The 21228-nt window shown below is 36.4% G+C and overlaps 1 long non-coding RNA gene across 50 annotated transcripts in view; it reads right to left on the bottom strand.

The window, feature by feature from the left end:
• The window catches only part of LOC134557645 (uncharacterized), a 128625-nt gene that overhangs the window by 27965 nt on the left and 79432 nt on the right, over nucleotides 1-21228 (bottom strand). For 38 of the 50 annotated variants that reach the window (XR_010082174.1, XR_010082173.1, XR_010082171.1 and 35 more), the window contains 7 exons: nucleotides 20001-20124; nucleotides 19582-19764; nucleotides 18385-18484; nucleotides 14927-15059; nucleotides 14381-14533; nucleotides 1907-2018; nucleotides 1592-1654 (listed from right to left, as the gene is read on the bottom strand). This is a non-coding gene — a long non-coding RNA (uncharacterized LOC134557645). Of the gene's footprint in view, nucleotides 1-1058; nucleotides 1141-1591; nucleotides 1655-1906; nucleotides 2019-14380; nucleotides 14534-14926; nucleotides 15060-18384; nucleotides 18485-19581; nucleotides 19765-20000; nucleotides 20125-21228 lie in introns of all 50 variants that reach the window. The other 12 variants (XR_010082156.1, XR_010082148.1, XR_010082104.1 and 9 more) reach the window with 8 other exon arrangements.

Consider the following 21228-nt stretch of genomic DNA (forward strand, 5'->3'; position numbering starts at 1 on the left):
CTAGGCTATCACAGGGCATTGCCAGAGCCAGGAACATAAGTTTCAGCTCTTAAGACCCTTGCCTGCTTCTGACATGCCTTTAGCTATAAGACAGTCTAAATGAAATGGTGTGCTGAGACCCTTCTGCACTTCACCAGGGAGAAGGAAGAAAAGAGAGCTACTTATGACATATTTAAGTGAATTTCTTAAGGAAACTTAATATGTCTAGTGCTGGGAAACCCATGATTCTACAAAACTTAGATGTATATTGTATAATACTGCCATGCAAAATACTGGAGGTGGGTTTTCCAGGCTTATGCTTGTATAATACTGTGATAATTTAGCCATATGGTCATGCCCTTCATATTATACAGCCTCTCTCATGTGAACATGAATTCACTATCCAGTTCTGCAACATGGTCTCTCCACAGCCTTCAAAACTGGCTGCAGCTGGAGGGAAAAAAAACTGTAGAGCTTGACACAGAGAAAGCAATCTTGCTTTGCTTTCAAGACACACACACAGCCCAAGCAAGAGATCTGACAAAAGACAAGTTCTTCAGTTTGCTTTGTCAGAAGAAAAACCTTTGTTAAGGAGGCCACACTATGTTTCAGAACATCTATGAGGCAATATAATGAGTTTTAGAGCTCTGGATTAAAATATTTCCTTTAGGAATTCTCAATTCACAGAAGCAATAAATAACCAATTTCTGTGATTATCACCTATGAAAGGCAAAACCTACATAATGACTTGGTGGTTTTTATTACTGCAGGTGTTTTAGTTTTTCTGTTAATTACAGATTTGGGAAAAAGAAACATTTTGTTATTGCTCTCGCACGGTTTAAGAGTATAAGCAACAATGATAAACAGAGAGGTGGGGAATCCAGTAGGATGACTTAATTTTTTTCAGCAAAATCTATCTGCTTAGAGGTTAATTCTGGATTATGAAGAAGTGCAGCATAATAGGTACAGATAATGGAAGTCCATGATAGAATGAATATAAAAAAATAGTCACTAAAGAAATTTCTAAAGACAAGTTCTACGTTTGGCAATGTTTTCTTCGTAATGTCCTATTCCCTCACCTGAGGCAGATAGAATGGATGGAACTAATGCACCACTCTACCCAGGAACAGATATAGCATCTTTCATGTGAGTCCCAGCTCCCTGGTATTTAGGAACAAACAAAGTAAATTAAAAAGTGATTGTTTCCCACTGTTTTGTTGGGTTTTTTTCCTTAGAAATTCTCATAGATTTTGAAATAAAGTAGATTAAGGGATTCAAAAAAGATTTTAAAAGCTGTATATGCCTTGAGTATAAATTATTTTTAACCCAAGCAAGTACAAAAACAAATTCCAGAAGGTAACATGAGCACTCAGGTATGAGAAGACTAGACGTGTTTAACATCTTGTCTGGTCTGTCAAACTTGCTTGATTGCCACAAAGACCTGCTATTCCCTTGTGTATGTTCTGCCTAAGGTAAAAACACCTAGGTCTTTCAAAGACAGGAACCCATGAAGGTGAGAAATAGGAACATGACTTCATATAATGAAATGGCTCAAGAGTTTATGCAACATCTTTTATCAGACACTTTCAGGCAACAAAAAATTAAAGCATACCTTTCAGGGCAGATGTTCTCCAAAACACACCATAACTAAATGCTAGAATGGTACGATAGCTTCCTGTAGAGAGATGTTTTGGATCAGCTCAGCAAGAATGAAATAAATGATAAATTTTTGGACAGGAAAGTAAAGGGAAACAATATTTTTCAGTGGGAAGAAAGAGGGATAAACACATTTTCCAGAGGAGTGTTCATTAAGTTCCCGCTGCTTAAAATGAAAAGCTTCTGGAACCGACTTGCGAACCCCAACAAGAAATGTAGAGAGCAAAGTTGAATAAATCAGGTGAAAACAAGCACAGAATGGGGCTGTTACTAGGCAATCTCAGTAGGCAAACTGTGCAAGTTGGTCAAACCAGCTCAGTGGGAAAAGCACTGCCTTGAAGCTGCACAGTTGACGAGACGTTCGAGGCAAGGAAAGCTTCTCCCTGTGGAGAAATTGAACGAATTTTTTTGCTGTTTCATGAATAATAGTCATGCCTCATAAGAATGGAAACTTTTTCATACAAGCTACATTTGCACATAAATCAAATTCAAGACATCTTAAAAAATCTCTTAATAACTTATTCTTGCAGCTCAAGAGATGTGACTACCTCTTTGTGACTGTGCAAAGGAGTTCAGGAAGTGTAACAGCTCATGCAAATGCAAAGAGAAGCCCTCTGAACAATGAATTCATTCCTCTGTCTTCCCTCTTATGAGCCAAAATAACACTGATCTGTTATAATTAATGCTCATAGCCAGTGATTTCCAAAAGAGAGATGCTGGGGAAACAGGATAGGATACACATAGGTAAAAATTCAAATATTAAGGGCCATCCATACCATACCCATTCAATGGCACAGTTTCTCTTAGAGCAGGTGAAAGCCAAAACTCAACATCATACAGAGTTAGTATCTGTTTACTTTTATGCCTTGGTTTATCTGCTTCAAAAAAATCTAAGTATTTTTATCTTGAATAATTTTTGCATACATTGCTAATACATTGCACCCAAATTTTACTTAATTTTTGTCTTGTGGCTTCCATGTTTATATACAGCTATGTACTATAACTGATATTTTCTTAAAATTATTTTTTTAATTTTCTCCTCCTTCTCAAAGCAAATATCTTGAAATATTTTAACAAAAATTGTACCATTATAAAGCCATTTTGAACATAAAGCCACAGTCTAAAGTGCATTAGAAAAAATGAGCAGTTTTGCAGTTCCAAAGTTAAAGATAAAAAATGTATCCAAATTTGAACAGTCAAAATTTGTTAAACTTCTAAATACATACTAAGGCAGTTAAGCATGAATTCTGTTTTTCAGAGATAACAAGTACCTTTAGTTCACCCTACTGTGACCTGCTTTTGAGTAAAATATAAATTTATTAATTTGAAGTTCTCCAAAGCTGAGAATTTCTTTTGCAGGCTTCATTCAGAAACAATACCAAGAGCTGGTGTTGAAGAATACCCAGGAGTGCAACATAAGAACCATCTTGCAGAGAAGGAAGGGGAGAGGTACTTTTATGAAGTGGTTCACAGATCAGCAAGTTCTCTAATAAACAGGCTAGTAAATTTGCTTTGGAAGGAGTACAAGTTGATAAATCTCCCTTGCTATGCTTTCTGTCGATTGATATGATAAGATATATTTTACTTAAAATTAGGATTGTCTGAAGCTCAGTAGATTTAATTATTTGTAATTATCCAGTTGTTGTCAGTATGTGGCCATTTTATGACAGTGGTATCTACTGTGTGGGTCAGGTTCAACTGTACATCTTTTCAAACACAGAATTAATGTACTATTGATGAAACCATTACTAGAACCAAATTAAAGTCTGGGCTGATGTATTGGTCCATGGGGTGCTGTCAGACATGAAAGGAGTAATTAGTATTCATTACTTCATACTCTGCAACATTCCAATTATTAATGAACTTCAACTGCTGGACTGCACCATATCTATCACAAATATCTTTCTAGTCTTTCTTTATTAGAAAAAACCCCTAAGTACCTGGCAGAACTACTAAAATCAAAAAATAACAGAAATTAATCAAGAATGAGGCAAACTCTGCTTATTTGGTAATAAAGGGTAATATTGTGTGGGTATATATATATATATATATATATGTATATAGTGGTGTATATACATATTGTGGTGTGTATATATATATATATAATTATACACACAGACACACATGTGCCCCTCAAAGGTGACTTGTGCATCTTCAATCAGGCACAGAATGCTAGGTCATGCAATGCTGCCTAAAATATTCAGCAGAAGAACCTATTTTTTGAATACCTTCATATATTTGTTTTGTGTCCATATGCACAGCTTCATGTGCTACGTGGAAGCCTTTGCTAAATAAATGCAAAACTATATTGCTGTGACCCTTGTCCTTTTCAATCCAACTTTTTTCTGTTGTTTCCCATCCCTTCACATCCTCCCATTCCTTAAAGGTCTGTTACCTTGTAAAAACTCTGATCTCTCTTTTTGACCAGTTAGAACTAACTTTCAGGAAAGTTTCTTCACTAAGGATTCTGAAAAGCAACCTGTATGCTCTTACTCTGAAGCACTTCAAATACAGCTATTAAAAAATGCAATAAAGGGGGATCATTTAAAGGTCTCACAGTGCAGGGCAAGAGTGCATCTTCCAGGAGCTTCATGTATACAAGGAGATTTGAGCTGGTTTTTACTGCTTAGATTTACTATGCGGGCACCAGTGCCTAAAATATAGGGCAGGAAGGAGGAAGAAAAATCTTGGATAATCTGTCCAAAATAAGATAACTTCTTTATTTATATTTTCCTTCATATTTTCACTTTCAACAATGTGAAGCTGTGCAAGCACTCTAACCACTCTTTGACTAACATTTGAGATCCATCCAGAAATGCACCAGGAGTATGTCTGGCTTTATATCAGAATAAACATCACATTCTCCAACACGAAAAATCTATGTTGCTTGCAAACATGTTGCTTGCAAACAAGAATAGAAGATAGGAACACTTTCAGATTTAAAAATAAATTCACATTTGAGCAGAAACAATGACATGGCATTTCAGCTCATCAGATGAAATATTGAATGAAATTTAATAAGTTTATTCTCAGGCAACTACAAATTAACATTATACTTTAAGCTGACATCTGCATTGAGGACTCAACAATTTCATTTGAAGTTTTTGTGAAAAGTTATGGAAGACATTACAGACTGAAATTCTCTTGCACCAAGTACAATCTCCTTTATATTCCCTATTATCCTCCAGAAAATGTGTATCTAAAAGGTATCTAAATAAGATCTTAAATATTTTTAATGGTATTTTTTAAGTCTGACAATTTTTAAAAATATAGAGGAGGAAGGGGCATGGGAATGAAAGATGAGATTCACAGACATCGACCCAAAAAGGTCAGAACATAAGGTTACCTTCCCTTGCACCATCTCCCACTCCTGCCACTGCTGTGTCAGAACAGAGGAGACTCCTTGGCTCAGCCTTGTGTCCCCCAGTTTGAGTGTCCCACTGGAATGCCCAGCTGCAGACCCCTGGGCGGAGCTGCAGCCCTTTCCTTGGCAGGGAGAGCCCAGAACAGGCCCTGAGTTTGAAACATGGGCCGGGTGGGTTTTGGTGCTGGCAGAGCAGCTTTAGGGGGAAATTGAGCAGGCGTTAACACCTCTGTGGCATCTGCCTCCATGAATCCGTGACCAGGATCAGCTGGACTGGCTTGATGCAGCACTAACAATGTAAGCAGTCCCCATCTCTGGCTTACTTATTTCTGCCTTGTGTCCTACCATAACAGAGTTTCCTCATTTGTCTTACTTTAGAAGGTTTTTGCTGATTTGTGGCATTTTGTTTGTTTGTTTAGGTTTTTTTCCCCTTTTGAAACTGTTTCATTATTTCATGAGGTGGCCGAAAAACCAATTAATGCATAGTGAAGTCACAGTTTTCTTAAACTGATATTGCAGCTGGAAAACCCTCTATTATTAAATCCAAATCTAGCCTGTCATTTCCAATGCCTTCCCTTTTGCTATGGATGCCTAACATAGAAAGGAAATACTTCCCTTTCTTTTGAGTCGAATTATAATATATATTATAATTCTATATATACTATATATAGAATTCTATATATAATTATTATACATAGAATTATAATATATATAATTCTATATATAATTATTATACATATTATATATATTATAGTATATAATATATATGTTACTCTTAGTTTTACTTCTTTTTTTAAAATAAAAAAGTAAAGACTTCCACTCGAGTTTGAGAAACACGTACCTATATAGTATTTGAGTCCAATTTGGAAACTGAGAACATAATTTTTCTATCTAATCAGATGCAGACAGTAGTATTTTAATATTCACTCATCTCCAGATTTTAGCCATTGTATTTTAAAAAGAAATCATTCGTTACATGAGTAGTTGAAGCACTAAGCAGAAGGTGGCAATCAAAGCAATATAGATTCAGCTGTCATGGAAAAATTCTGATTACTCAAGCATACATATCTTCCCTTTTTAACTGTATGTCTTCCAAGCAGAGGATCAAGTATGGGATCAATAGAGTCACACATGTTTTCAATTAGTACAGTCTCATAAAAAGCTAAAGCTCTTTCAATGGTCTTCAGAAAACTTTACCTGAAAAATAAGATTCCTTCCACCTCCAATATTAGATAAATGCTGGTTATAGAAAGATTTCCTTTATATAATATAAATGCCAAAGTTTTTCTAAAAGCACGTGGTTAAACCATGGAAAACTGTTCACAAAGAATTGCCCAGTGTTTAAGAGACGGTTTTGAGTTCAACATCTTTTTACCTATGCTTTTGCTATTTCTTGTATTAATATATATTTTTTTTTTTTCTGGGTGTTTTCTTATAAGCAAATATCATGGTACAGTCCAACATGGAAGACACTGGAATTGACACAGAAGTGTTGGGGGAGCATATATCTATATCTATCAATATCTAATCTATATCATCTATATCTATCTATATTATATTCTTGTGTTACAGTTTTTGGTATATCCTCATTTAAATTATAAACACTTTCTTGAAGGACTTCAAGAACACTTAGAAATGGAGTGACTCGGGAGAAATCTGTTTCAATGGGCATGGAAAAAGGAGTAGATAACAATGGAAAGATAAGCAATCAGACAATATAGTTTCACAAAGCAGGGTACTACTGTGTGTGAATGAAAAATCATGATTATTTGTGAGGGCTGGAAAAAGAATGAAAACAAACCAGGACAGATGAGGCAAAAGAGCTGATTCAAATGAGCAGACAAGGTAGATCATTAAGACCTATTTCAGAAATCAGTTATTACTATGATAATTTACTGTGTTGTATAATTGTGTGTTATATCTAGAATTTAATTTAAAAAACCTCTGACAGTCCTTTGAAATGGAGCATTATCTCCCTAAATCTAAATAAAGATAAGAAAATATATGAAGATTTCAATTACATGCTAGTGTTATCAGCTAACATATATTTCATTAATAAAAATTAAAACCAAGTTTGTTTACCAGGAAATGACCCAATTGGCTTTTGCCCAGAGTGTGAGGTGCGCATGCTGTGTTCTACTGACTAAACTGTAGAGTATAAGTAAGGTCTTATCATCAGGCTTTGCACTTTAGCTGTTGAAAAAGTGATTTGACCCTCACAAGAAGTGCACCTCAACCTCCACTTCATTTCCTCCTCCTTCTCCTCATCACTTGAAAGCAGCATAAGAAGGGTGCTTTTCAAGCACCATTTCAAAAGGAAAATGGTACAATGGATAAATGAGCAGAATTGTTGTAATATTTCAATTCCTTAAATAAGTGCATTTCCACAAAAATCCCTTAGGAAAATCAGGGGAACTTGAAGGCAGTAAACGCAAAAGACAATTCTTCAGCACGCACAGATCCTTTCTGTCCTAGAAATACGACTTTAAGGTCAGCTCCACATTTATTCTTTATCCATTTAATTCCCTATTCCTGGCAATCTATTATCAGAGGTCAAAACTCACAGCTTGTTAGAACAGTGGCATTTTCTGCTGACATCCTATCAGCCTCGTCACTCCACGCCACAGCCATGGCATCATCTGTCAGTGTGGCAATGGGCTCCAGGAAAAGGAGCCTCAGAATCAGAGTGGAATAGAATCATCCAGCAAGGTTACCAAGCAGCAAGACATGACTCAGTGCAATGCACAAGATAACTGGGGGGATATCAATTAAAGTAAGGCAGAAAAGTAAGGAGCATCCCTGTGGAGTTTCAGATGAAAAGAAAGTGATGAGAAGCAGTTTATCATATTTATAACACATTTTAAAAAAGTGTTTTCTCTTAAGACATTTACTTCATAAAAATATTTATAGTTCAATAAAGTTAAAAATGCATCACATATTATAAAATTCAGTGTATTCTGATATTGCAAATTCAATGCTTATGCATGCTCCTGAGCACCTATTTCTGGAACATAAATCAGTATGTATCCACAAAAAAAATTTATAAAATCAGAATTCCCATGGCATCTTATTAATGTAGTTCAGCTACCCTCAAAAGCCAGAGAATGGGGGCATCTCTGGGGGCAGAGGCAGCCGTGGAGCTCCCTGTGGGGCACCAGCTGCAGCAAGGCTCTCATGTGAGTGCCCCTCCACTGCGGAGGGGCTGTCACAGAGCAGCCGTCTCACACCCTGCTGGGGGCCAACCCCACACACGCACTTGAAAGGAGATGAAATAAAACTGAAATGGAAGGTCTGAAATCAGTGCTTACCAAACAGGTATGGGAGGGAAGAGAAATGCCTAACCCAGCACAACAGAAGAGAGAGTGAATTAATAAGTTGTTTGGAACAAACAAGAGGGCCTGGTGGAAGATAATAGAAGAGTTATACCAGATGCCTGGAATTAATTTTTTTCCTTACTGAAGCAAAGAGCAAACCCCCACCATTTTCTTCATGGTGTTATTCTAGGCTTCCTTATTTGTGATTTTTGGACTGAATTCAAAAGCCATAAATAAAGGAAAGCACTGCATCATCAGTATTGAGCCTGAACTACCTTCTCCCCCATTCAGAAGTATCTTAAAAACTCTTCCATCAAAATTTTCCTTCTCCCTGGACACCTCATTGCTAGCTTTAAGACTGAAGCTTCTTTTAAAAGTGCATACTGAAACAAAAAAAAACCAACTCCCATGTATATCAGACAGCTATTTATAATGAAAAGCTTTACATATATTTAAGTTGAGCCAAATTTACACAACCAATAGTAATAAGAATGGCACCATACCTCTAATGCAGCTTCTGTGGCATGGTGTCATAGGTACCACAGGATTACAGAACATACCACCTTAAACTGTCTAACTCTTGGTTCTAAACTCTGAGCCCAAAATAAACCTAAATTTTGATGAATGCTCTGAAAATACAAGCACAAATGTCTCACAGGCATACACTCCCCTCTGCAAGCATGCAACATATCTATCTCCCATGTGTAACACATTCATCTAAATATATCAGAAGACTGAAAACATGATTTGTTTTATCTCTGGACTGCAAGACAACCAATACAATAATTTCCATGAGCTGAAACACTTTCTTGTGAAAAATAATAGCGCTAGGGTATTGTCAGGGTTCCTAATATTAATTTTCATACCATGCATGAAAAATATTTTAATATATAGGTACATCTATTGTCACTGTATCTGCGCAAAGCTGATACTTAATGACATAGAACTACTTGTTGTTCCTTCTGTAGAGGACTATTAATATATTTTAACATAACTTTTCAAGTGCATTTGTCTCTTATTTTCACTCTTCCTCATTTGAAGGAAAACAATCAAAACTGAAATGAGGTATTTTGTCTCACTGCTATTCAGTGAAAGCATCTTAAAAAGTAAAACATCACAGATTTATTTTTATTCATAAAAATGTTCAATCCTTTTCAGAAGAGTCTTAAAAGAGTTAAGAAAGGCATTTGCAGAGTCCTACCATTGAAAATACATGGGGCAATTTTTTCTACCTAGGCTTCAAGGTAAAAGGAAGTTTCTGGGAAGGGATTTTATCTGCAAGCAAGTTTTTGGTGCAAAAGGACAGGGAGAGGTTCCAGATAAAGCAAAACTCTAGACAAATTAACAACTGTTAAACTCAAGCACAAAGCAAATGTCTGCCAAGAGGAATATAGAAGGAATATAGAGAATTATAGAAGATTCACTAAGAAAATAAAAGTATCTTTAATCAAAGTATGCTGCTTAAAAGAGCTAGCATGTATATGTTTCACAGTTTAAACACAGGAATCTGGTGTGTGAAGGTCTCCCAAACCCCATTCCTTCCATAAGAGATGCCCAAGGACTGACAAGTAAAGGACCATTCCTATTAAAGGTTCTAACAGCAGTCTTTGCTACGTAGCAGTTTTGCTTTGAAGTATTTTAGACATCCATTTTTTTGCCTACAGAAGTCATTGGATTTTTCTTTAAATCATTAACTGAGGCCAACAAGACAATAAATCCATTAATTTACAAGAGAGCTTTTTGATTTATCCATTCTCTCTTCTTTTTGTCACTGGTGGGTAAGTCATAAACAATAAAGAGCACCCACCTCATTCTCCAAAATAGCTTTGAGATTTGAAGATTTGCTAAACATAGAATGATTGTCTATTTAAATCTTCAGTAATTTTACCATACCAGCCAAGCACCATAAATCATTAGTGACATTGGCTAACAAGGGTTTAAAAGTTGGAACATGCAGTGTAATAAATTTCCAGACAGTTAAAAATCACTATAATTTTATTCTAATGCATTATAGATTGCCTGTAATGTCATCCTGGCTGGGGTGACCCATTTCTAATTTTGAACAGCTGTTCAGCTCGGGAGTTAGTTAATGATTAAATATAAATTGCCTGATTTATTAGTCGGAATGGCTGAGCTTCCAGGTCAATGCTATATAGACAAAATCATCAGTCTTGATGCTTTTCAGAAGTTAACTGTCTCCTGTTCAAGTCAAAAAGAATTTATTCTCAGAGGAAAAGGCTTGACATTCTCAATTAATCCTTACCAATATTTTCCTCCTTAACTTACACAATAAGATCACTAATAAAACCTCAAATTTTGGAGATACACTTCTTTTAACTCTGTGTAAATCTTCAAGAGCTAGAGACTAACTATGGGCTAAGGCCATGGATTTGCACAGAGCTTCCAAAGGCTCTGGAGGGCTGCAAGGACAGGCCAATAGGGACCATCTCAGGTGTGTTGGGACAAACAGAAGTTTTCATATGCAGATAGCAACATCAACTTCACTGCTTTTCTACCAAAGGAAAGATTATTTACCTATTTACATTTCTAGCATAGTAATTTCAGAATCAGATTAAAACATATATTCTGTTTTAATTGCATTGGGTTTTTTGATTAATTTTATGCTGTTACAGTATTTTTTTCCAAACTGATTTAATATTGATTGGTAGCCTCTGCTGAGAGGCTTGCAGAAACAAAAGTATCCACACTGATCTTAGAAAGCAAGGTCACAGGGTTTTTAAGAAATGCAACTGAAAATATTTATTCAGACTACTTTGGAAACTCATGTCATAGCGTAAATATTCCTTATACTTTCTATTTCCTGCCATATACACTTATTTGTCAAAAAAAGAGTTGTTATAATTCTAGATGATGAATTGAGACAGAACAATTTCTGTAAAGACCTAGGAGAGACTGCTCTGCAATGCTGTAGCTGACTCCAATGGTTCTGTTAAATAGGCATGCAGTAGCTTTAATGATGTTTGTCTGCAAATAAAGCTAATAATCACACTGAAATATATATAATTTTAACATAAATATATTTCATTCGTATTTAAAAATTATTAGTTTCTGTAAAAAACCAAAAGCAAATAGCGAATATCTGATGGGTGCCTTCCACTTATTTGCAATCTAAAGTGCAGCAAGGGCAGATGCAGGGCGGCTCCATCCTGACCTAGAGGATTATTCAGTCTTTCTGCTCATTAACCAGAGGCTGCCCAGGCTGTCACAATGTGTTCACAGTTGTGTGTAAATGTGGTGACTTCGTTATTGAGATTTCTCTCCAGCAATCATGCCAATATCAGTTTCTCAGCAATTCTTGATTTTTAGGAAATACAATTGCCGAACATTTTACTACACACAATTTTATTGAGAGTTTGTGTTTTGGGGTTGTTTGGTTGGGTCTTTTTTTTTTTTTTTTTTTTTTTTTTTTTTTTTTTTTTTTTTTTTTTAGGTTAAAGGATTTCTAATAACTCTCATCCTGTCACCTTTGTCCTCCCTCTCCACCTGTTTTCCCCACTCAATCTTCAAAAATTCAGGCTTAACCTTCACAAAAGCTGTTTTTACCATTTTTGCTGGATCAGAGATTTGGCCCTCTTCTTTGATTTCTCAGGTTTGATGCTTGAATTGGTGGTGTGCAACCAGGAAATTTAGACATTATTTATAAATCTAAAATAAGAAATTTATTGGCAAAAGGGGAAAGATGGATCTTGTAGATTAATAAAGAAGGTTGACTTGATTTCTTTAGGGATAATGAATCAGCCAATACACTTTTTATGGTGATGAATCTTAAATTAAGAGATTAATGAGGATTTACACTCAATACGTATGAGGACTTGCCCTAAAAAAGGGCATCTAACAGAGGTGGGCTATAAGTAAAATTTCATCAATCTAGCATTCAAGGCATAAGAAGAATGAGCACAGTAACAATTCTCTACTCCTTTTTAGGAGAGACTTATTTCTAGACAGCTCAAGTTTGCCTGCACGATAACACAGAGCTGGCTATAGTTCAAGTACAGTCATCCATCAAAGGCTCGGGTAGTAAAGATGAGAGAGTGAGGCAAACAGTAAGCAATCCCTCAATATCTGTGGGATTTGATTTTTTTGATAGATAATAGTCTCCTTTATCACAGCAGTTCTTATCCTATGATTTCTGAATAGGGAAGTTGTCACTACAAAACACACCATTCTCTTTTGTCATCTTTTCATAGCACGCAACATAAATAAAGTCTAGCAACAGCAGAATTACACATTTCATTTTATACCCCAGCACCCTAAATTCTATGGGATAAACCACGTATTTTAAATACACTTGTTTTGGAGGAAGCTAGTGCTAGGAAACTCTGCTCCACAAATCACAGCAGAGAGCCATTACTCTCCATAGCCAGGCTGCTAGACTGTGCCCTTGTATAATCCTTGTCAGGCACAGAGGATATTTTAAGTGCTCTCATATATTAATAACAATGACTGTAATGATAAATAATACAAATTGCACCACTTCTGCAAAAAGAATCAGCCTAGCCCAGCTTTTTAGCCCTGGCACTACTAAACTTCTCCTTTTTTTTTTCTTGCATAGTATAGACATACTTATTGTGAAGTATATATGAATGCAAAAATCATAATTTTCACAATTTTTAGCAGATAATTAGTTTCATGAAGGACAGAAATCTGATTTATTTACACTCAAAATACTTATAAAATATTTCTGCTTGTGAAGAAACCATCCTTTTTCATATCTCCTAACTACCTTTCCATTCAGTTTACTGCAATCAATTTACTATATAGCAATTGTTGGGCTTGATGGGGTATTAAAAATTTAACATACAAGAAAGGATTAATCATCCTCCACAGAATGTTTTTAATCATCTTCAGAACATTTAAAATGTTTGAATTAAGAATACCTAGCGTATTTATTTTAGTATCAGTCTGTGTATATTTCCCATCAAAAAAGATTACTGTGACAGAATTTATTACAATGTTGCCCATAGACCATAAAATAATTTAAAATAAAATCATTTGGGTCAGCAATTACCTTTAAGTTCATTGAGTCCAGCTGTCAACCCAGCATGGCCAAGCCCAGCACTAAACCGTGTCCCTAAATGCCACACCTACACACCTTTGAAATACCTTCAGGGATGGGTGGTGACCCTTCCTGGCAACCCTTTTTGGTGAAGAAATTTTTCCTAATATTCACTCTAATCATTCTCTGACACAGCCTGAGGCCATTTTCTCTTGTCCTTGTTGCTGAGGAGCAGGTCCTGTCCAGTTCACTCTGCAGAGCCTCCCCACAATCACAGCAGATCCATGTTCCTGCCCAAGTTGTTGTTGTCTGCAAATTGGCTGTGGGGGCAGTGGATCCCCTCACCATTTCTCATTTAAAGATGTATTCTGGAGGCCATGAGAAGTGAAAGGAGGTCAATCTGTGCTGCCTGGACTGAAGTTATTGATTACTAACAGCTGCACTGGTTATCATCACTGAGAATTGCAGGCCACAAAAACTTCCACATGAAAAATATGCACAACTCTCCTTCCCTCTCTCTCTTTGCCAACAGAAAGAAGCTGAGTTATGAGTCAGGGAGCACAGAATATCCATGAATGCAGAAGCAGAGATCACCAGCATCTGATGCTCTGCCTTCAAGTTTATTCTTCAGAAAATTGATAGAGGAAGATGGAAAAGAGACAGGTAAATAAATGACTGAAAGGGAAAAGGGCAAGAAATGAATTGAAGAATTGAGGGCAATCCCACTGACTGGATGCAGTCAGCTGATAACCCAGGGAGACAGACACAGAAAAATGTCCATATATAGAGAGTGACCTTCCTTTAACATCAGAAGAATTCTTGTTTTTATGGACACAACTCTGAGCTGTTTACTCACTCAACTCAGATAAGCACTAAGAGCTTTTTCAGGCTGATGGGCTACACAGGGTTATCAGTTGCTAAGGTAAATAAAATCTAAGTACTTGTTGCTAAGATGTGCCTGCATGGTTCATTTTTCTTTTCCCTGAAAAAAATACAAGTTTGCCTTCCCTTTATACTAATTTCACAGACTTCTTAGACAGTGAAGCTTACCTTTAAAAAGTCTGACATCAACCAGCTGGAACAGGTTCCATAGGCCAGGCATCCACATTACAAAATACTGAATGAAGAATTAAATCAATCAGATCAGGAAGTATCATGGTTGGAAAAATGGAACTGTTGAAACTTTGCTAGATGCAAAACTCCCTAGAAAATACAAAGAAAGCTGCCGAATATGTCTACAGCATTTTATCCAAACTCTAAAGATGGATGACAGTAAAATGTCAGTACTCCATGCTGAATTTGCATCTTTTCATCAGCTAATTCTGGTTAATGCTACTGCTGTACATAACAGTCATCCCCATGAACAGCATGTTGCACACCATGTCCTTTAGCATATGGATTAATGCAAGTTTCCAGCTGAGGAAGCCGAGCTGATTTTAAATGTAACACTCAACAGTGCAGTTCAGGATCATTGAATAGGGATGAAAATCTGCAGAGAAATTTATTCACTGTTGACCATGTTGTACATGTTTAGACTGAGAAAAAGGATGAGCCCAGAGTGCAAAGTGAAAAGACAGGAAGGGATCATGTACTCACCACTCTGCAGACTTCATTACATTTACTGATTTTTTTCTACTGAACTCAGCCTCTCATCCTCCTCTAACATTTCACAGGTAGAAAACCAGCCACTAACCATCAGAGGAAATGCATCTCTCAGCCATATAATTTCCTATAGGTGAAACTTTTTGAATTAACATTTTATAAAGTAGGTGTCACATTCCCAGCTTGTTATAATTCTGGAAAAATATTCCTCCTAAGCTTCTTAGATTGTTTGAAGTTCTGCCTTCAGTGGGTGCTTGTTAACTTGCAATTCTTTTTTTCTTCCCTTCTAGTTGCCAGACCTGGGGAAGCTATCAATGTCTTTTATATGTTATGCACCACTTAGAGACATTTTGATAATTTCCAGTCTGCCACACAGCTATTAGGTAAAATCAGACTTGTAATTAAAACTAGCCTACTTCAATCAATTTCAAATATTTTCTTTAGATAACATTTTAATATTTTGTCTCTATTAACAAGAAATTATATGGTCTCAGTACAATAGATACAGAAGTCATTGTTAGTACAAGTGTATGGAAGCTGTTTGAATATAGCATATATATACATAAATAGTTCGTGGAATTCAGTAACTTCAATCACCTCACAAATGGAAAAAAAGGATGACACATTAGATGAGAATCCTATTCCTGTCTGGAATTTGCAAGACATTACAATGGACAATATTTTGCACTGGCCTATGCAAAGGATGAAGTTTTGAAGTGAAGTGATTGCAGGCTGTACAGTAGAGCACCTAAAAACAGTGACTGTACATTCTTCCTGGGAGATGAATGCAATGTGGACCACAAGAAGCAAGTGTAGAAATGCCCAAGAGGAATAATTTGCTTAATTTTTTTTTTTTTGGTCAACAATCCTCAGTAAGGAAATGGTAGATAAAGACATGAATTATGTAAGTTATAAAGTAAGTTATGTAAGTTATAAAAAAATTTTTTATATAATAAAACTGAATCTCTTCTTGGCATCTTCAAATTTCTGGACTAATTCACAATTCAGTTACAAGAAGCAAGTCAAAACCAAGTTTTCCTGAGTGATGTGTGCAGGAGTTCTTACTATATAATGCATCCTCAAATGTTACAGATACATCTTAGCATATATAGTATACACACTGCATAGACAGGTATTTCCTTTTTATTGTTCAGATGCAGTTCATCTTGTAAAATATTACTGGATGAACTAAACTTCTGTTTGCTTTTGAAATCATAAAATGGTATAGTTTAGAAGGATTTTTGGGGGTAATCCACTCCTATTCTCAACTCAATACAGGACTAACTTCAAGGCTGTCTTTTTGAATTCTTCATGATTAGCCATGTTTTCTTCTTCCCTAAGGTACTAATAAGTAAACTCAAGAATACTCAAGAAGTATTCATAGAAAGTTGAAATATTTTGCATTTGTCAACAGTGAATTTGATCTACCATAGCGTTATCCATTCAACAACCCCATGAGCTCTGAAGCTTATTATTGTTATGAGTAATACCTACTAGAGAATTAAAAATTAAAGCCACAGTTCCTTAGAAAAGTTCAGCAGATGGATCAGCTAGGGTATAAATCAGTTATAAAAATAACAGTTTTAATGAGATCCTTCCACCATGTAAAGGGAATCCTGGTTGAATATGCAATATGGATTTTAAAAAGTGGTTAGCAAAAATATTCATAGTAAATGACAGTATGACAAATATTGGCCTAACACAGAAAACAGCAAAATGCAAAGGAATTGCAATTTTGCCTGTAGTGCAGAATTCTTCCTATTAGGAGCTAACCATAGCTGAGAGAGACTGCTGCTAACAACCCTCAGAAAAATGCATGAGGGGAGGAAAGGGGAAGTAAATAAATGCAAAAAAAGGATGATTCAGACTTGGAGGTTGATTGAATGCAAGGTCACCCAAACCAGGAAAAGGTTATTTGAGATACTGTCAGGCAAGGAACAGAGATGTCTTAGTGCTTTTTTCAGAGGAACACATTAAAACAATAAAAGATTCCATGAGTTTTAGGGGTGACCGCTGTGTATTAAAAATAAGAAAAAGCCAAAAATCCCCAACTTCCTAAAACAACACTAAAAGGCTACATTGGCCTGAAAGTGTTTGTACTTAACAGACATACATCAGTATAGATGTGTGAAATAAAAAACCATGATACTTCCATGAAGCTGTGTTTTAGCACGGATACAAGCTTCATTAGGGCAGATTTTGATATAAACAGGCAACTCCAAGGTCATAAGGCTAAGACTGCTTCACATGGAAGAAAAATACCTGCTGTAGCAGCTGATGGGATTTTTGGGGTGAGGATCAGAGGGGTCAGAAGAGAAAGTCAAATGGTAAACAGCTATCTTTATTTACTCATTAAAACTGAATATCTTTCAGAACAAGAAGAAAATGGACATAAAAGTAGCAGGAAGAAAACCAGGAAATTCCTGAAATAACGAATTCAATTCTAAAATACCATAGCTCACAGGCTTCCAAAAGTTTGCATAAAAGTGAATGTTTGTCATTCTTTTAAAATGCTAATTTAAGAGAAAACAATGAGAATAAATGACACATTACAGATTTGTTCAGCCTTTGTTCATTGCTTGGTATCCTAAATTGTGAGGTTACAGATCTAAATATTACCAACAAAAAGATCTGAGGCAAAGTCAAAGTCTTTTAAACCTAATTAATATCACAGGTTTTGAAGCATTTGAAGATTTCTTTGCTAAGTAAGGTTGATTAGCTTGCAGCAGAAATTCCTTCCACCCACCATCTCTCAAGATACCATAAGATGTCTTTGTATCTAGAGTGCTTTGTGCTGCAGTTGCTCCATTAAATGCATACTTAAACAACAAATAATCCCTCTCAGAAGTTCAATAGATACTTGATGACAAGTGTGGTCTTCAATTACATCATTAACTCACAAGACACTTGACAGTAAAAGATTAATCAAAGTTTCCTCTTCTATGTGCATGTGTGCACACATGTGTACCTGTGTTTGTGGGTCTTCCAAAAAATCAGAGGAGATTTGATGCTTCTTTTATCATGTGTTTAATGACAAATTTTAACACAAATGAGCATGAGCTTCTAAAGCCCTTTCTGGATTTTATTGCTATACTGCAGTAGGTCATCACTGGTATAAAAACTTGGCATATATTCCTTGTAGAACTCTCAGTCAGTCACTTCTATCAACCACCATTTTAGCCTATTGGTTATAATGGGCCTAGATGGCTTTGAGGAATTTCTGTTGTTTTGGCAGCTTCATGTGCTGCCACCCAAACTGTGGAATGCTCTTTGGTACATTTGTGAAGAAAATAGTGATAATCCCTAATGAGAGCATGTCTTTAATATTTGAACAATATAGTAACAAAATCAATAAAAATGAAACACATTTAAATAAAGAAATAAAAAAATTAATGAAATTAAGTGGGCTCAAGGTGTTAGAGAATGAAGCTTATTAATCAAGCAGTACTTACAAGAAGATTTTTCCTGATGGCTTCTAGTTTTCCTGCAGCTGCTGCTAAATCAGTGTTAGCCTGAGCCAACACACAACATTTTGGCTCTCTCACAATACACCTTGAAAAAGACATACAACATTGGTACATTAAAGAAGAAATTGGTCTCATTTTTATAATAAAAATTACAAATTACTCCTGATGAAAGACTTTTAAGATAAGCCTAGCAGTCTTTCATTATATATCTTTGCTTTAGATCCAGCTTTCTACACAACAGTGAGTCAGACAATGATTTCTTTCATCACTAACTACAGCAGATTTTATGATAGTCTATAGAAAGATATCTTAAGCAGAACTGAATGCAACCTTAGTGGGTCTACTCTCCAACTAGAATTTATTTATATGTATTGCTTTCACGATTTTAGAATACAGGTGGAAATCAGACAGGCATTACACTTGAGTGGATGTCATCTACAATTGATAAGTCTTTTACTATTCTGTAATTAAATGAGTGTGCTATAATGCTAGGATGAATGGAGAACTCCTGCTGCCAGGTGCTCCAGGGAATCACAAGTGATAAGCCCTGTCTTATACTCCAGACAGCCAGACCCAGGATGGATGTTTCAAGGGAAACATGTACATCTGGAGAATATTTCCCAACTGTTGCATCGTAATGACAATTGAAAAGTCCTGGACAGCTACACCTTTTTTCCCACTTCCTACTAAAAATACATGCATACATACTGCCAAGTACTGAACACTTTCCACTTTATTTCTGGTGGTTGTTACATGCTCCCAGAACACTAAGATGAGCCTAGTAAAATAATAAAAATTCATTAACCAAAAGCTCCATCAGGGCTAGTTCAAGAGCTGATATATACGTCACCACGAGATTTTCCTAGTTTTCTGAGCGTTCATACTAAATTAGAAGTGTGCAGCTCATCATGCTCCTTAATGTAAACAGAAGATCGTGTTTTGTAAATATTGCCATTGTTATGAATTCCTTTTCCAAGAGAAGGGGAGGTTGAATGACAGCCTTCTTGACCAATGTGGGTAAGAGGTGGGGATGCCCACTCTCCAATCCATGGTCACCTTGCTAGAGGTATAAAATAGGAAGAATAAACAAGGCAGTTCTTCTGCCCTGCTGCTCTGATCAACCCAGAACTCTGGCTCCGGTGTGTCTTTCTGGCTAGGCTCTCAGCGATAATATATACATACCTCACTGAATTTTACTGTATTGATGGCCCAGGCACGGAGACCAGCTGCTGCAAAGGATTTTGTATGAACATAATTGGGGTTGAAATCCAGATCCTACGAGTAATGTTCCTTAGCGACCTTCAGATGATTTTGAGAAATATGCTCCTTATCATAGTTGATTAAATCTTGCAAAGAGTCATCAACCTGTGAGAAGTTCCAGTGTATATAATGCTCAAGTTTTTGAGAAACAGAAGATAAATCTGGCTTTCATCTCAAAGGTAAAACTGGAATCCTGCTAACTAATGGGTTTAGAAATGTTATTCAGTACAAATCAAAAATATTTCCCCCCAAATACAGAAGTAATCACTGTCACATATACAATTTGTGATCTATGTCTTTCCTGAGAAATTAGGGGAAAATGAGATAATGAAATCCTCTACCTTTCATTTTCTCCTGGCTTTGCATTCAGTAAATCCCAGTGGTGCTCAGGCTGGCTTGAGTTTGTTACCAAAGGTTCACAGAAAAGAGCGATGCAGGGTCATATGCTCTCCTCCTAAATTCAAGCTGCAAGAAAATGAAGTTGTGATTAATTTTGTTTTTCTCTGACTCTCTTTTTTAACTATGATTTTCTTCTTTCATCTCAGGTATTATCTAATGTCCCTTTGACAATGACTTTTCTTATAAACAGTTTTGTGGCTTTCCAGCTTCCATCCTAGGGTCCTTCCTCTTTATGTGACAGGATGTTGGTTTCAGCTGGGGTAGAGTTAATTTTCTTCACTGTGACTGGTGTGGGGCTGTGTTTTGGATTTGTGCTGAACACATGGCTGATAATATAGAGATGTTTTTGTTACTGCTGAGCAGAGCTTACACAGAGCCAAGGCCTTTTCTGCCTTTTGTACTGCCATGCTGGTGAAGCTGGGGGTGCATGAGAGGCTGTGAGGAGACACAGCCAGAAGAGTTTCATATCTTAATCAGTGACACAGACAGTGGGGTCAAGTTCACCCTCAGTAAATTTGCAGATGATACCAAAGTGAGTGGTGTGGCTGACATGCTTGATGGATGGGGTGTTATCTAGCAATGCAGGACAGGAGACCAGGCAAGGTGTCTGTACAAAAAAGTTGAGGGACATTAGGGTAGACTGTTACTTGTGAGGAGTTACTGAACACAGAGAGGAACTCAGTAGCCTGTGCCATTGCAGTAGGTAAGCTGCAAGTCTTTCATGATCTAGGTTCAAATGCAAAAGCTGGAGCTAAACAAGAGAGTGAAGACCTTTTGCTAAGATTTTAAGGCCCATGAACTTTTTCACCCACTGCCCCTTCTACTCCTTAAAAGGGTTTTCTTTTAGATAACTAGAGGAAATACCAAAAGTAAATGACTCCAGGGTTACACTGGAGATTTCCCTAAGTAGTAAAATATTCACTCCAGTTTTGAGGTATAGTGAAATATACAAAATTTGTCAAACCAGCATCCACCTTTTGCTATTTGCCTTCTTTTTATTCCTCAAGTCTGAAACCATAGGTCACAACAAGGGAGGGAATGGGAGAAATGGAAATAATCTATATGAAAACACTGCACTTACTTAATTTCAGGTTTGGAAATTAAACAATCGTCAGTTCAAGCAGCTTTGTCAAGACACTTATTTTGGCTTAACAGTGGCTTAGATCAGTG

Source organism: Prinia subflava, chromosome 1, assembly GCF_021018805.1.
Source record: "Prinia subflava isolate CZ2003 ecotype Zambia chromosome 1, Cam_Psub_1.2, whole genome shotgun sequence".
NCBI lineage: Eukaryota > Metazoa > Chordata > Aves > Passeriformes > Cisticolidae > Prinia > Prinia subflava.